At 34.6% G+C, this 15702-nt stretch overlaps 1 pseudogene across 1 annotated transcript in view; it reads left to right on the forward strand.

The window, feature by feature from the left end:
* LOC110260097 (V-type proton ATPase subunit e 1 pseudogene) overlaps window positions 1–6490 on the forward strand; it is a 561141-nt pseudogene extending 554651 nt beyond the window's left edge. Inside the window, exon 5 of the transcript XR_014841898.1 lies at window positions 1–6490. This exon is cut by the window's left edge and continues 82209 nt beyond it. The product of XR_014841898.1 is annotated as a V-type proton ATPase subunit e 1 pseudogene (transcript).
* Window positions 6491–15702: the final 9212 nt, after the last annotated feature.

Consider the following 15702-nt stretch of genomic DNA (forward strand, 5'->3'; position numbering starts at 1 on the left):
CAGATACCGTTATTACAGTGAAATCAGAGGGTTAACAGTTTATAAGGCAAAATAATTTCTATCCACTTGAACTTGGCGGAATCTTTCAATAATTTCCTGTGTTTGAAAAATAAGTTTTTTAATGCATATATAAAAAGTGTAATTAGCTTTTTTAAGAAATAATAATGCAATGTCTGTCTTCATTAGATCTTCTAGGTCTTCTAGATTTAGTGGTTCTCGGTCTTCATAATTATATTAGAATGTCCTAGGGAGATTTACAAATTTATAGTGCCTAACCCCCATTCCAGACCAGTGAAATCAGAATCTGGGAGTGGGATCTCAGCATTTTTTTAAAGCTCTATTGAGGTCAAGAACTACTCTTCTAGAGTGAAAACAAAATCATTTTGATGGACATATATAAAACACTGACACTGAAAAATGTGTAAGAAAAAAATAATAATTCCATCCCCAGATGAAAGCGGAGTTGACCCACCTGGTTTCTTAGCCCTAAGCATCTTACAGTGACATGGAAGTGGGAGAACTAGGAGAGGCCAGGTACCAAACATGAAGGAGTGGCAGCAGCAGGTAAGTAGCTAATTAGCTGATGAGCAAAGAGAATAGGTGAGGTTGAAGTCAGTGACACAGCCACTGCTCCTCATGATCAAAGTTTCATCTCTAATGACCCACAAAATGATGAGATTGAGTACTGATTTTTAGGATAAATTCACAGAGTAATAAAAGGTCAGGATCAAATTCAAAGGCTTTCTGGGTTTTTTCAAAAGATTTGAAAAGTATAATCATCCTATGGTGTAAATAGTGTAGGGGCTAAAATTACCCTGTTAACAAATATGGTTAAGGTCCTGAGAGAAGGTATATAGTTCATCCAAGACTATACAAACAGTAAAAAAGAGCATTTGAAACAGATTTTCTTAATCCTACTTCCACTGTATGTGTGCCATTCTATTCTGATAGTGAAGGAATTGATAGACTTAATTTTACTTGTGTTAGAAGGGGATATTTACTGTTCCTTACTTTAAATATGTCTAATAAATGCCGAGATGAATGTGTTTGCTGGTATAAAATCTGGATTGTCCCCCTATGCTTATTACTGCTATTTCTATAAAAGGAGTGCTACAAATCATAAGGCAGGAAAGTAAAGGAGAGAGCACCTAGTACTTGAATTGAAGATAAATAAACGTATTTCTTATGTACTGGTGAAATGGGAACATTGAGTTTATAAAAGTAAATTTATATCTAGGTTTTACGCTAAAGAAAATCTAAAAGCACCTTTTAAAAAAAATCCTGAATTATGCATGAGTTTGGGATTTCTGGAATACAGCACTGATCATTGCTAAGGGAATGTGATAAAATTAACTGCACTTTTACATGAGATGAATTGTGCTCAGAAGAGCAATTACATATACCCCATCCTGCCAAATTCAATTCTCTCTTGAAATGGGTTTGGTCAAAATATATAAAGATCATCCATTTCACTTGGAATTATCTACAAGTTTCTTATGTCCCATAGGCACTTTCAACATAAATCTGAGCAATAGATTGTCAATATAAAGCATAATCTTATATTACTCACTTTTATCATTTAGATCTCCTTTACAGATGAACTTTCTTGATAAAGAAGCACATGTTAGATAGAGGCAAAATAGCACAGGCAGCACTACTTAGATGTCTTTGCTCTACACTTTGATGGATATAAGTATGTTTACAAAGTAGCTCCAAATATAACACTTCCTATGATGTTTACTTTTCTAATTAGAATTTCCATGTAAAATATAAATTCTGAATATAAAATACAATTTTTCATTTTATCTATAATTAGACATAGATCCTTTTTTAATTTTTAAATGATTTTTAGTTTTTCCATTATGGTTGGTCTACATGCTCTGTCAATTTCTACTATATAGCAAAATGACCCAGTCAAACATATATATACATATATTCTTTTTTTTTAATTTATTTTTTTCCCACTGTACAGCAAGGGGATCAAGTTAACCTTACATGTATACATTTTTTCCCCCACCCTTTGTTCTGTTGCAACATGAGTATCTAGACATAGTTCTCAATGCTACTCAGCAGGATGTCCCTGTAAATCTATTCTAAGTTGTATCTGATAACCCAAAGCTCCCAATCCCTCCCACTCCCTCCCTCTCCCATCGGGCAGCCACAAGTCTATTCTCAAAGTCCATGATTTTCTTTTCTAAGGAGATGTTCATTTGTGCTAGATATTAGATTCCAGTTATAAGTGATATCATATGGTATTTGTCTTTGTCTTTCTGGCTCATTTCACTCAGGATGAGAGTCTCTAGTTCCATCCATGTTGCTGCAAATGGCATTATGTCCTTCTTTTTTATGGCTGAGTAGTATTCCATTTTGTATATATAATACCTCTTCTGAATCCAATCGTCTGTTGATGGACATTTGGGTTGTTTCCATGTCCTGGCTATTGTGAATAGTGCTGCAATGAACATGCGGGTGCCTGTGTCTCTTTTAAGGAGTTTTGTCCAGATAGATGCCCAAGAGTGGGATTGCAGGGTCATATGGAAGTTCTATGTATAGATTTCTAAGGTATCTCCAAACAGTTCTCCATAGTGGCTGTACCAGTTGACATTCCCACCAACAGTGCAGGAGGGTTCCCTTTTCTCCACAGCCCCTCCAGCACTTGTTATTTGTGGACATATTAAGGATGGCCATTCTGACTGGTGTGAGGTGGTATCTCATGGTTGTTTTCATTTGCATTTCTCTCATAATCAGAGATGTTGAGAATTTTTTCATGTGTTTGTTGGCCATCTGTATATCTTCCTTGGAGAACAGTCTATTCAGGTCTTTTGCCCATTTTTCCATTGATTGATTGTTTTTTTTGCTGTTGAGTTGTATAAGTTGCTCATATATTCTAGAGATTAAGCCCTTGTCAGTTGCATCATTTGAAACTATTTTCTCCCATTCTGTAAGTTGTCTTTTTGTTTTATTTTTGGTTTCCTTTGCTGTGCAAAAGCTTTTCAGTTTGATGAGGTCCCATGGGTTTATTTTTGCTCTGATTTCTATTGCTTTGGGAGACTGACCTGAGAAAATATTCATGATGTTGATGTCAGAGAGTGTTTTGCCTATGTTCTCTTCTAGGAGTTTGTTGGTGTCCTGTCTTATGTTTAAGTCTTTCAGCCATTTGGAGTTTATTTTTGTGCATGGTGTGAGGGTGTGTTCTAGTTTCATTGCTTTGCATGTTGCTGTCCAGGTTTCCCAGCAATGCTTGCTGAATAGACTTTCTTTTTCCCATTTTATGTTCTTGCCTCCCTTGTCAAAGAGTAATTGACCATAGGTGTCAGGGTTTATTTCCGGGTTCTCTATTCAGTTCCATTGGTCTCTCTATCTGGTTTGATATCAGTACCATGCTGTTGTGATGACTGTGGCTTTGTAGTATTTCTTGAAGTCTGGGAGAGTTATGCCTCCTGCTTGGTTTTTGTTTCTCAGGATTGCTTTGGCGATTCTGGGTCTTTTGTTGTTCCATATAAATTTTTGGACTGTTTGATTATCTCACATTATCGTCCATCATATTCCATCATAAGTGATTAGATATAGTTCCCTGTGCAATATAGCAGGATTTCGTTGCTTATCCACTCCAAATGCAGTAGTTTGCATCTATTAACTCCAGACTCCTAGTCCATCCCACTCCCTCCCCCCCCCACTTTGGTAAACACAACTCTGTTATCTAAATCCATATGTTTGTTTCTTTTCTACAGAAAGTTTCCATTGTGGTGTATATTAGAATCCAGATATAAGTGATATCATATGGCATTTGTCTTTCTCTTTCTGACTTACTTCACTTGGTAAGAGAGACTCTAGTTCCATCCATGTTGCTGCAAATGGCATTATTTTGTTCTTTTTTATGGCTGTGTAGTATTCCATTTTGTATATATACCACATCTTCTTAACCCATTCATCAGTCGATGGACATACTGGTTGTTTCCATGTCTTGGCTATTGGGAATAATGCTGCAGTGAACACACACATGCATGTGTCTTTTTCAAGGAAAGTTTTGTCCAGATATATGCCCAAGAATGGTACTGTTGGGTCATATGGTAGTTCTATATTTAATTTTCTGAGGTACTTCCATACTGTTTTCCATAGTGATTGTAGCAATTTACATTCCTCCCAACAGTATAGGAGTGTTCCCTTTTCTCCAAACCCTCTCCAGCATTTGTTAGTTGTTGACTTGTTAATGATGGCCATTCTGACAGGTGTGAGGTGGTACCTCATAGAAGTTTTAATTTGCATTTCTCTAATAATTAGTAGTGTTGAGCATTTTTTCATGTGCCTGTTGGCCATCTGTAAATCTTTGGAGAAATGACTATTCAGTTCTTTTGCCCATTTTTCAATTGGGTTGTTGGTTTTTTTGCTGTTGAGTTGTATAAGTTGTTTGTATATTTTACAAAATTAAGCTCTCGTCTCTTGCATCATTTGAAACTATTTTCTCCCATTCCATAGGTTTCCTTTTTTTTTTATGGTTTCTTTTGCTATGCAAAAGGTTGTCAGTTTTATTAGATCCCATTGGTTTACTTTTGCTTTGATTTCTATTGCTTTGGGAGAATGACCAAAGAAAACATTTGTAAAGTCTATTGCTCAGATTTATGTCAAAAGTGCCCATGGGACATAAGAAACTTGTAGATAACTCCAAGTGAATTCTCCAAGTTGATGTCAGAGAATATTTTGCTTATGTTCTCTTCTAGGGGTTTGATGGTGTCTTGTCTTACATTTAAGTCTTTAAGCCATTTTGAGTTTATTTTTGTGTATGTTGTGGGGGTGTGATATAGTTTCATTGATTTACATGTGGCTGCCCAGTTTTCCCAGCACCACCTGCTGAAAGACTGTCTCCTTCCCATTTTATATTCTTGCCTCCTTTTTCAAAGAGTAATTGACCATAGAAATCTGGCTTTATTTCTGGGTTCTCTATTCTATTCCATAAATTTGTATGTCTGTTTTGGTACCAGTACTACCTGTCTTGGTTATGATAGATTTGTAATATTATCTGAAGTCTTGGAGAATTATGTGTCCTACTTCATGAGTAAAAACTTAAAAGAACTTTCAAGTTCTTGTCCAGCATGTAAGAACCTTAGAAGTCACCACTCCATCTTAACAAGTAAAATGCTGAACAAACAGGAAAAGTAATTCTCCTTAGATATGTAAGAATGTGAGGTCACAGAACCAACAATACCATCAAAATTAGATAGATAAAAAGGCAAATACAGAGCATTGTAATTTATCAGAGCATAAACCAATGAGCAAAATCTTCCATGGGAACAGGTGCCAAAATAGGGAAACCTGAACTGTAACTGACCCAAGTGTTGGCAACTCAGTGTAGACAAGTCTGATATAAAACTCTGCAGCAAACTAGTCATGGTGTGGGGAAGGGGTAGAGAGGTAGGCAAACTTTTGTGTCCTCCTTCCTAGAGTTTTAGTGTATTCTCTAGGAAGAAAGAAAATCCCCTTATGCTTCTGGAAGAAATAGGGTAAAAAGAACCATTTCGAAATACGCCAGAGCACTCTGTTCTTCTGAACAAGGTCTACCCTCGGGAGAAACTAATTAACCAGAGCCTAACATTCTGGGATTTTTTCAGAGACTAAATGGCTTCAGAGAAGGTAAATAATCGACTGCAAATGTTTCTAGCCACCTGTGTGGTTGAAATTAAATACCCCACTCCAGACCACTGGAGTCATTCTGCCTTACATGAGTATGGTTTAAGGAAACCGAGAAGCACTTGTGAAGTTCATAGTCCAGAGGCATACACTCACTAAAAGAGTGAAACCTAATCACAGAACTATGGAACTGTTCCCATTTCCCTACACCTTCCATCACATTTCTAAAGGCATATTTACAGCAGTATACCCAATGCATCATATCCAGCCATCACAAAACAATTACAAGGCATACTAAAAGGCTAAACAGTTTGAAAAGACAGAACAAGCATCAAAATTAGGCTCAGATATGACAATTATTCTACTTGTGTTTTATCCTACTGGGGTTTTAAAACAACTATGATTTTTAAAATAGGTATGATTAATATGATACAGGATCTAATGGATAAAGTAGATATCATCTAAGAATGGACAATGGAAATAGATGGAAATTCTGCAAGGAACCAAAAATCATACTAGAGATCACAAACACCATATATAAATGATAAATACCTTTGATAAACTATTAGTAGATGGGACAGAGCTGAGGAAAGAATCTCTGACCTTGAAAATATCTCAGTAGAAATCTTCTAAACTGAAAAGCAAGGGAACAAATATTGAGGAAACCACTAACAGAACAGAATATTCAAGACCTATTGGGAAACTACAAAAGGTATAACACATATGTGATGGGAAAATCAGAAGAAGAAGAAAGAGAGAAGAGATATGCTTGAAACAACGATAACTGATAATTTCCCCAAATTAATGCCAGAAACCATACCACGGATCCAGGAACAAGCAAAATAAAGTCCAAAAAAAAAAAAAATCAGACCTAGACATATAATATTCAAACTGCAGAATATCAAGGATAAATTTTTTAAAAATATCCTGGAAGAAGACAGAGAAAAAAAGACTTTACCTACTGAGAGGCAAGATAAGAATTAAATCTTAATTCCCCTTATAAACCATGCAAGCAGGAAGAGAGTGGAGTGAGATACCTAAAATTTTGAGAGGAAAAAGCCCCCAACCTAGAATACTGTACCCTGCAAAATTATTCTTCAAAACTAAAGGACAAAGAAAATTTCTTACAAACAAAAATTGAGGTCAATTGTTGCCATTTTGCCTGCCTCATAAAAATGTTCAAAGACATATTTTAGAGAGAAGAAATATTATATAGGTGAGGAATTTGATCCACATAAGGAAAGGAGGACCATCAGAGAAGGAATAAGTGATGGTAAAATAAAATCTCTTAATTTCTTATTCTTAATTGATATAACAGATAATAATTTGCTCAAAATAATAACAGCAATATAGTCAATCACAAATGTTTATGTATATTTTAGAAAAAAATCCCCCCCACCGTCTTTCCCCTTTATTATGCACACTTCACTTCTGGACACCAAATGTATGGGGTTTGTTCTTCCACCAGGCAATTATCAGGGACACCAACTGGGTGTCCCATAATTTATCTCAATCCTGACACTATTTACCTAGAGATATCATCAGATCTGACAGGTTAAGGCTGCCCTCATCCTACTACAAATGCCCATTGCAAGGCCAGGTTTTCCTCTATATTTCTGATTAATTAGATATAAATTAGAGGTTCTCCTCCTAGGCTTTGATTAATTAACTAGAGCAGCTCATAGAACTAAGGAAACATGTTTACCAGTTTAAAAGACATGATTTTCTATGTAGAAAAATCTGAAAGAATTGACAAAAACAAAACAACAAAACCACAACCAACTCTATTAAGTGATAATGGCAAGATTGCAGGATATGAGGTTAATTTATAAAGTACATAGCTTTATTATATACCAGCAATGAACAAACGGAATTTGAAATTAAAAACATGATAACATTTACTTTTTTGTACCCTTCAAAATAAAATACTTAGGTATAAAACTAATGAAATATGTTCATAAAACTGTATGAGAGACATTAAAGAAAAACTAAACAAATGGAGAGATAATCCATGTTCTTGGATAACAGGAGTCGATAGTGTCACGATGTCAGTTTTTCCCAATTTGATCTACAGATTCAATGCAATTGAAGGAGAATCCCAGGAAATTATTTTGTGGATATTGACAAACTGATTCTAAAGTTTATTTATAAAGCAAAAGACAGAATAGCAAACACAGTATTAAAGTTTAAGAGCATACTGAGGAAATTCCTCAGAGGTACACCAGGTTAATGACCTAGCATTGCCATAGCTGTGGTGCAGGTCACAACTGTGATGCAATCCTTGGCAGGGTTTGGGAGAAAGAAAGGATGAATAAGTGGAGCGCAGGGGATTTTAAGGCAGTGAAATTACTCTTTGTAATACTATTATGATGGTATGTGTCCTTATATATTTATCCAAACCCATGGAATGTACAAAATTAAGAATAAAGATTAATGCAAACTATGAACTTTGGGTGACAGTGTAGATTCATTTATTATAACTAATATTCCACTGTGATGGGGAATGTTGACAATAGAGCATGCTATGCATTTATGAGGGCAGGGTTGTGGAAAATCTCTGCACAATGACCCTTGAACAATGCAGGAGTTGGGGGCATTGACCTCCTTGCAGTGGAAATCATGTATAACTTTATCATTGACCCTCCCTATCCATGGCTCCCCCTTATGCAACATTCCACATTGAGGGCTTCAACCCACTGCAGATGGGGTGGTATTGTATCTACTACTGAAAAAAATCCACAGGTAAGTGGAAACATGCAGTTCAAACCCATGTTGTTCAACGATCAACTGTACTTTTTATTTAATGTAACTGAAACTAAAAGCACTCTAAAAAATAAAGTCTATTAAGAAAAGTGAATTAAAAACTCATGAACTTGTCTATGAAATAGCATCAGCATTTTAAGGCCAAAATTATACTGGCTAAGAAAAAATAATTTTCTGTCTCTCCTCTTTTGTTTTTCAACTCTTTTCTCCCACTATGTCTTCTAAGGCAAGGGAAACTCAAAGGCGGAATTTAGTACTGTGAACTTAATTAGATTTAAAAAGTAAAGATTTGTAGCATTTTTGCTCATCTGTAGACAGTACACATAAGCTCTGTTTTTTTTTTTTGTTTGTTTGTTTGTCTTGTTTTGCCATTTCTTGGGCCGCGCCCATGGCATATGGAGCTTCCCAGGCTAGGGGTCAAATAGGAGCCATAGCCACCAGCCTACTCCAGAGCCACAGCAATGCAGGATCTGAGCCGTGTCTGCAACCTACACCACAGCTCATGGCAACGTCAGATCCTTAACCCACTGAGAAAGGCCAGGGATCGAACCCACAACCTCATGGTTCCTAGTTGGATTCGTTAACCACTGCGCCACAACGGGAACTCCCAAGCTCTGGGTTCTTAAAAGTGCATTTTCATGAATCAGAATGTTCCCATGGTCCAAGGAACATATAAGGAAGAGTGTTTTATATAAATGCAAATAGCTGAAACTTCAATAGAGTCTTTTGCCAGTCCTCATGGCTCTGGAGATTTTTCCACCCTCACCTAATTCAGAATGTATAAGTCTGAAATAAGAAAACATTTCAGGCCATTTCTCTACTTTAGCAGTGTTAAATTGGTTGCAGACATCCATTGAGTTTGTGGGCATGAAGAACTTTAAGTACCTTAAATTCAAAAAATTCAACTGCCATATGTCTCTTTCCTAAAACTGTTCTGCCTGAGAATGTGCCTACTGTCAAGGCATGATGTATATTCCTTTCTTAATGTTTTATTTTCAATAATATTAGGGACTTGGTTGAGCTCTTAGCACATGGGTCATTTTTATAAGAAATATAAAGCTTTATTAATATTTTTTTCTTTAACATTTTTTATTAAAGTATGTTTGATTTATAATGTGCCAATTTCTTCCATACAGCAAAGTAACCCAGTAATATATCTATATCTACATCTATCTATATCTTCTTTTTCTGACCTTATCTTCTAACATGTTCTATCCCAAGAGATTGGATATAATTCCCTGTGCTATATACAGTAGGACCTCATTGTTTATCCTTTTAAATGTAATAGTGTGTATCTACTAAACCCAAAGTCCCAGTCCATCCCATTCCCCCTTCTCCCCCTTGGCAACCACAAGTCTGTTTTCATTTCTGTGAATCTGTTTCTGTTATGCTGACAGGTTCATTTGAGCCGTATTTTAGATTCCACATATAAGTGATATCATATGGTATTTGTCTTTCTCTTTCTGATTTACTTCACTTAGTGTGAGAATCTCTAGTTGCATCCAAATTGCTACAAATGGTATTATTCCATTTTTATGGCTGTGTAGTATTCCATTGTATGTATGTACCACTTATTCTTAATCCATTCATCTGTCAATGCACATTTATGTTGTTTCTATGTCTTGGCTATTATGAATAGTGCTCTATGCGCATATGAGTGCAAATGTCTTTTTGAGTTATAATTTTATCTGGATATATACCCTGGAGTGGGATTTTGGATCATATTGTATTTATATATTCATTTTTCTGAGGTACCTCCATACTGTTTTCCATAGTGGTTGTACCAATTTCCTTTTATCCACACCCTCTCCAGCATTTATTATTTGTAGACTTATTAATGATGGCCATTCTGACTGGTGTAAGTTTGTACCTCATTTTAGTTTTTGATTTGCATTTTCTAATCTAGTGATGTTGAGCATTTTTCATGTGCCTGCCAGCCATTCATATGTCTTTTTCAGAGAAATATCTGTTTAGGTATTTGCCCATTTCTTTATTGGGTTGTTTAATTTTCTGTTGTTGAGTTGTATGAGTTGTTTGTACATTTTTGATATTAAACCCTTGTTGGTTGCATAGATTTTCTCCCATTCTGGGGTTGTCTTTTTGTTTCTTTTTTTTTTAATGGTTTCTTTTGACGTATAAAAGCTTTTACATTTAATTAGGTCCCATTGGTTTATTTTTGTTTTTATTATTATTCTAGGAGGTGGCTCAAACAAGACATTGCTGTGATTTATGTGAAAGAGTATTCTGGATCAAACAAGATATTGCTGAGATTTATATGAAAAAAAATATTCTGCCTATGTTTTCCTCTAAGAGTTTTATAGCATCCAGCCTTATGTTTAGATCTTTAATCCATTTTGTGTATGCTGTTAGAAAGTGTTATTTTTGTGTATGGTGTTAGAAAGTGTTCTTATTTCATCCTTTTACATGTAGCTGACCAGTTTTCTCTGAACCATTTATTGAAGAAACTATCTTTCTAACACTATGTTATTGCTTCCTTTTTCATAGATTAGTTTACCATGGGCGTGTGGATTTATTTCTGGGATTTCTACCCTGTTTACTGATCTATGTGTCTGTTTTTGTGTCAGTACCATACTGTTTTGATTACTATAGCTTTTGTATTTTAGTCTGAAGTCAGGAAGCCTGATTCTTCCATTTCTATTTTTCTGTATCAATATTGCTTTGACTATTTTGGATCTTTTTTGTCTCCATACAAATTTTAAAATATTTTGTTATACTTCTGTGAAGAATGTCTTTGGTAATTTGATAGGGATTACATTGAGTCTGCAGATTGCCTTGGGTAGTCTAGTCATTTTGACAATATTGATTCTTCCAATCAAAGAGCTTGGTACATCTTTCCATCTGTGTGTGTGATATCTTTGATTTTTTTTCATCAGCTTCTTAGAGTTTGCAGAGTACAGATCTTTTGTCTCTTTAGGTAGATTTATTCCTACATATTTTATTATTTTTGATGTAATGGTAAATGTGATTGATTCCCTAATTTCTCTTTCTGATCTTTCATTGTTTGTATATAGAAATGCAATAGATATCTGTGTATTACTTTAATTACTGAAGTTTTACCAAATTCATTGATGAGGGCTAACATCTTTTTGGTAATGTCTTTAGGATTTTCTAGGTGTAGTATCATGTCATCTACAAATAGTGATAGTTCTTTTCTAATTTGGATTCCTTTTATTTCTTTCTCTTCTGTGATTGCCATGACTAGGACTTCCAAAACTATGTTAAATAACAGTGGTGAAAATAAGCATCTTGTCTTGTTCCTGTTCTTAGCAGAAATGCTTAAAAATAATTTTTGATGACTTATCATTATGTGATATTTGGCAGAGAACTTCTTTCTGTTCTTATCTAATAATTTATGTTGACAAGGTTTACAAAGTTTATAATAATGAAACAAATGTAAAATTAATATTTAGGCATGTGGTATTCAATTAAAAATTAATCTCTGTCCACAGATATATGTAAATAATTTTTATAACTCTTCACCCACCTTATAAAGAGATGAATTTCTACTAAAATTTTGCTTTTATGTTAAATAGTTTTTTTTTTTTTTGGCTTCTTAGGGCTGCACCCGTGGTATATGGAGGTTTGCAGGCTAGGGGTCCAATCAGAGCTGTAGCTGCTCTATGCCACAGCCACCACAATGCTAGATCAGAGCCACATCTGCAACCTACACCACAGCTCATGGCAATGCCAGACCCTTAAACCACTGATCAAGGCCAGGGATCAAATCTACAACCTCATGGTTCCTAGTTGGATTTGCTAACCACTGATCCATGACAGGAACTCCCAAAATAGTTATTTTTAAATGTTATATATTTGTGCGTTATTTGATGAGATATATTCTAGTATTTATTGATTAAATAACTCAGAAAAATCATAATATTTACAACTTTGGGGTCATACAAATTAACATGTAATTTTAACTTATATACCTTTTTTATAGGGGAATAGGATATGATAGTCAAGGATGACTTTCAAGAATATATTTGATTTGAATAAATTTCTGTGTACTACATGTAAAGGAAATATGTTTAAAAAGAAAAAGAGCAGTATAAAGTATTTGATTATTAAAACATTTTATTTATATATATTAAAAACAATAATAGCAGCTCTCAGAAACTCCAGTATTTTTATGTCACAGTCTTTTAAAAGATTGATATAATATTCTGTTTCAAATTATAATCCATTCCTACTCTTTAAAATTTTAATAAAACATTTGAGTCATCTTAAACTATATAAATGAGTATATACGTTTTAAAATTATTTTAAAAGATATACAAACAAAAAGAATGTTTCCAATTCATCTGAGGATTGTGACTTCCCCAAGATTTGTTCATGGGCCAACCAAGATATTTGTCCCAGAAACTTCCAGAAGAAAAAGCACAATTTGGAGATGCTAGCTGAATTGGCTTACACTGAATGGAAGCAAGTCTCAGTATTACTTTCCTTAGTTAGACAGCTCTTAAGTTCCAGAGGTCCAATACATGTAAATTCATCCAAAACTTCTGCTATGATTCCAGATTAATAACAGAGGAGATTTCTGTAGGATTCACTATTGTCTGTATGTCTGATGGTTTCTGAAAGTTAAATGTCAAATAAATAAAATGAGGGACTATGATTGGAATGGATTTCAAAGTCCTGGCAGTTACTAGATTTGTGTATGTGTGTGTGTGAAAAGTATGTTTAGTAGAGCTAAAGTCATTTAGAGCTCAAGATAAATTTTTCCAGACCTCATTGAAACTCGTTGCATAGGGCATAGTGTAAGAAAGAAAAAGAACCAGAGCTCTCATGCTCTCTTTTGGAGGAGATGTTGTGGCTTAATCACCATTTTATTAGATTATTTCCTAGAGCATTTTTAATCTAAAGTGATAATAAAAAGGGTTTTGCATAATTGCCCGATAAATCAGATTTATTGAGTCGTACTCGAGAATAAAGTTGAAAAAAAGTCAACTCTATGGAAATTTTATCTTAAACTTATACTAAGGAATGTGAATATATAAAATTAATCTTTATATTATCATTGTCATGACTATTTTATTTCAGTAATCCTTCAATGAGATTAATTCCTAATACAAAAATTAAGAAATCAAATAGGAAAGCTTGAGTTAAATCAAAATATTTGTATGTTAAATAAGAAAGACATATTTCAGACTCTAAATGGCTTAAATGACATTTTTTCTTTCTTGGTGCTTGGATTAAGTACATTGAGGAGCTCAATGAAAAAAAAATTTAAAAGACCATGGACAAAAATCTTTATAGAATTAGTGTTAAACATAAATATCCACTGTAGCTCATATTATTCTGGGTCAGTAGTGACACAAATCTGTAAGTCAAGTCTTCATAAGGAGGCAATAGATACAGAGAAGATAAAGATACAGATAGATAAGATGATAGATGATAATAGATAAATTCATAGATTCATAAACAATAGAGATAGGTATATATATGTAAAGTAGACATATATATATATACATATATATATATATATATATATAATTATACAGTGCTGTGCACTGCATGGTATGAGAGGGAACTCAAATAAGTCTGAACTAAGATTTCACTACCAAATTTGATATCCCCTAGATCTATTCCCAGCTGCACACCCCCCCACACACACCATAGGGACTATGGAGATTCTTATGATAAGAATCTCAATTATATCTAAAGGCAGAGGGTTTTGCAACAGAACATTTACTTTCATGAGAGACTAAAGGGATGGTGCAGAAGAGGATTTATCCCAATGTGATAAGGAAATTGCAGTAAGGTGCAAAATTGACAGTATATTTAGTTGTGATTAGTCTTGATATGTCCCAAGTTTGCTATCCTGGTGTTAAACACATGCACCTGAGAATGAATGAGCTATAGTAAACTTTGAGAATTTTAGACTCTGGGAGCTAATTACTGAGCATAATTTAGAGAAGTGGGAATTGCTCCCAGTCAATTCTTCCAAAGAGTGGGAGCACCAGAACTCAGGTGGAGAAAGATGGGAAAGGGCCATGAGAATGAGACCTAGGGATGAATACATGATTGACAGTGCCATTGAAATATGACTGTTTTTTAAAAGTGGAAAGCACTGCATGACATAAGGAAATACTGCCCAAACAAAATCCCAGAGACAAATTGAAGAGGCTGAAGATACTCCCAAGCATACAGTGGAGAAGGAACTTCCAAAGAGAGTATCAGAGCATAGTCATCTTAGAAGTGTTCCTTAATGGAACTAGCAAAATTCTGTTCCAAATGTTTCTGTGACCTTATTAGCTAACTGCTTACACTTTGACCATGATATTAATGAGGAAATGTCAGGAAAGATAATTACTATGAATAGACACAGTTACTTACATTTATTTATGCATTATTTGTATCATTCTGAATAACCTAGATTGTTTGCAAATACAGAACCAATGCTGGATAGGGAGAATGGATGTTATCTCATTTTGGTGGCCATCAAGAGAAATAAAGACAGAATAGTTCTAACAGTTTTAAAGGATGTTCAAAAATATTTAAAATGGCTGAAGGTGAAGGTAATTGATAATATCAAGTATTGGATAGCCTTGTGGCTGACTGCCAAGTATCTGAAAGCTTTTATTTGGATGCCATAATTCAGTCATGCCAGAATGTTTGCTGTGATGTGTGCACAGGCCATGTAGCCACAAACAAAATGCACAACAATATCTGCTTCAATGCAATGGACATATTAGTGTGCTTGAAAACATCTTGGAGAGATATTATCAATGATTCTTTAATAAAATAAACTGCAGCATTGTGAAACCCAATGAAAGAAATTAAACATATATCAAAACTAAAGGCAAACATACATTTTTTAAAGATCTCTTATCCACAACAGTCTGTATTTTACCAGTTGTGGAAAACTGAAATTAATTTGGGGTTTTAGAGTTTACTATAGGAACAACAGAATCAAAGTAAAACTGGGTATATGGCTTAGGCTTCAGGCTTAAGCAGACCACTACCTCCTCCCAACCCAAATTTAAATTGTGGGAATCCTATTCCCAAGGACAGAAAAGACTTCAGAGAAAATGTATCCAAAAGGTAAATAGATATGAAAATTCAGAACCATTGGTGTATTTAATGTTGACTCCTTTTAAAAAATATGTTGGGTATTGAGACATGCAGAAAAATGTGAAGCTAGATATCAGAAGGTAGGCTCTGTCCAAATTAGCTTCTCAATTAAGTTGAAAATAAATTTAAAAATGCAAATCCTGACTGGTTGTGTTGCAGGTAGTAGGTAGACAATGCCATGATGGATTGGTTCCTATAAGGAACTTTAATTGCATTCAG

The sequence above is a fragment of the Sus scrofa genome, chromosome 3 (genome assembly GCF_054392235.1).
Source record: "Sus scrofa isolate SSC_HxYL_T2T_F1_AM1 chromosome 3, Sscrofa_HxYL_maternal_Yorkshire_Landrace_v2.0, whole genome shotgun sequence".
In the NCBI taxonomy this organism is placed as follows: domain Eukaryota; kingdom Metazoa; phylum Chordata; class Mammalia; order Artiodactyla; family Suidae; genus Sus; species Sus scrofa.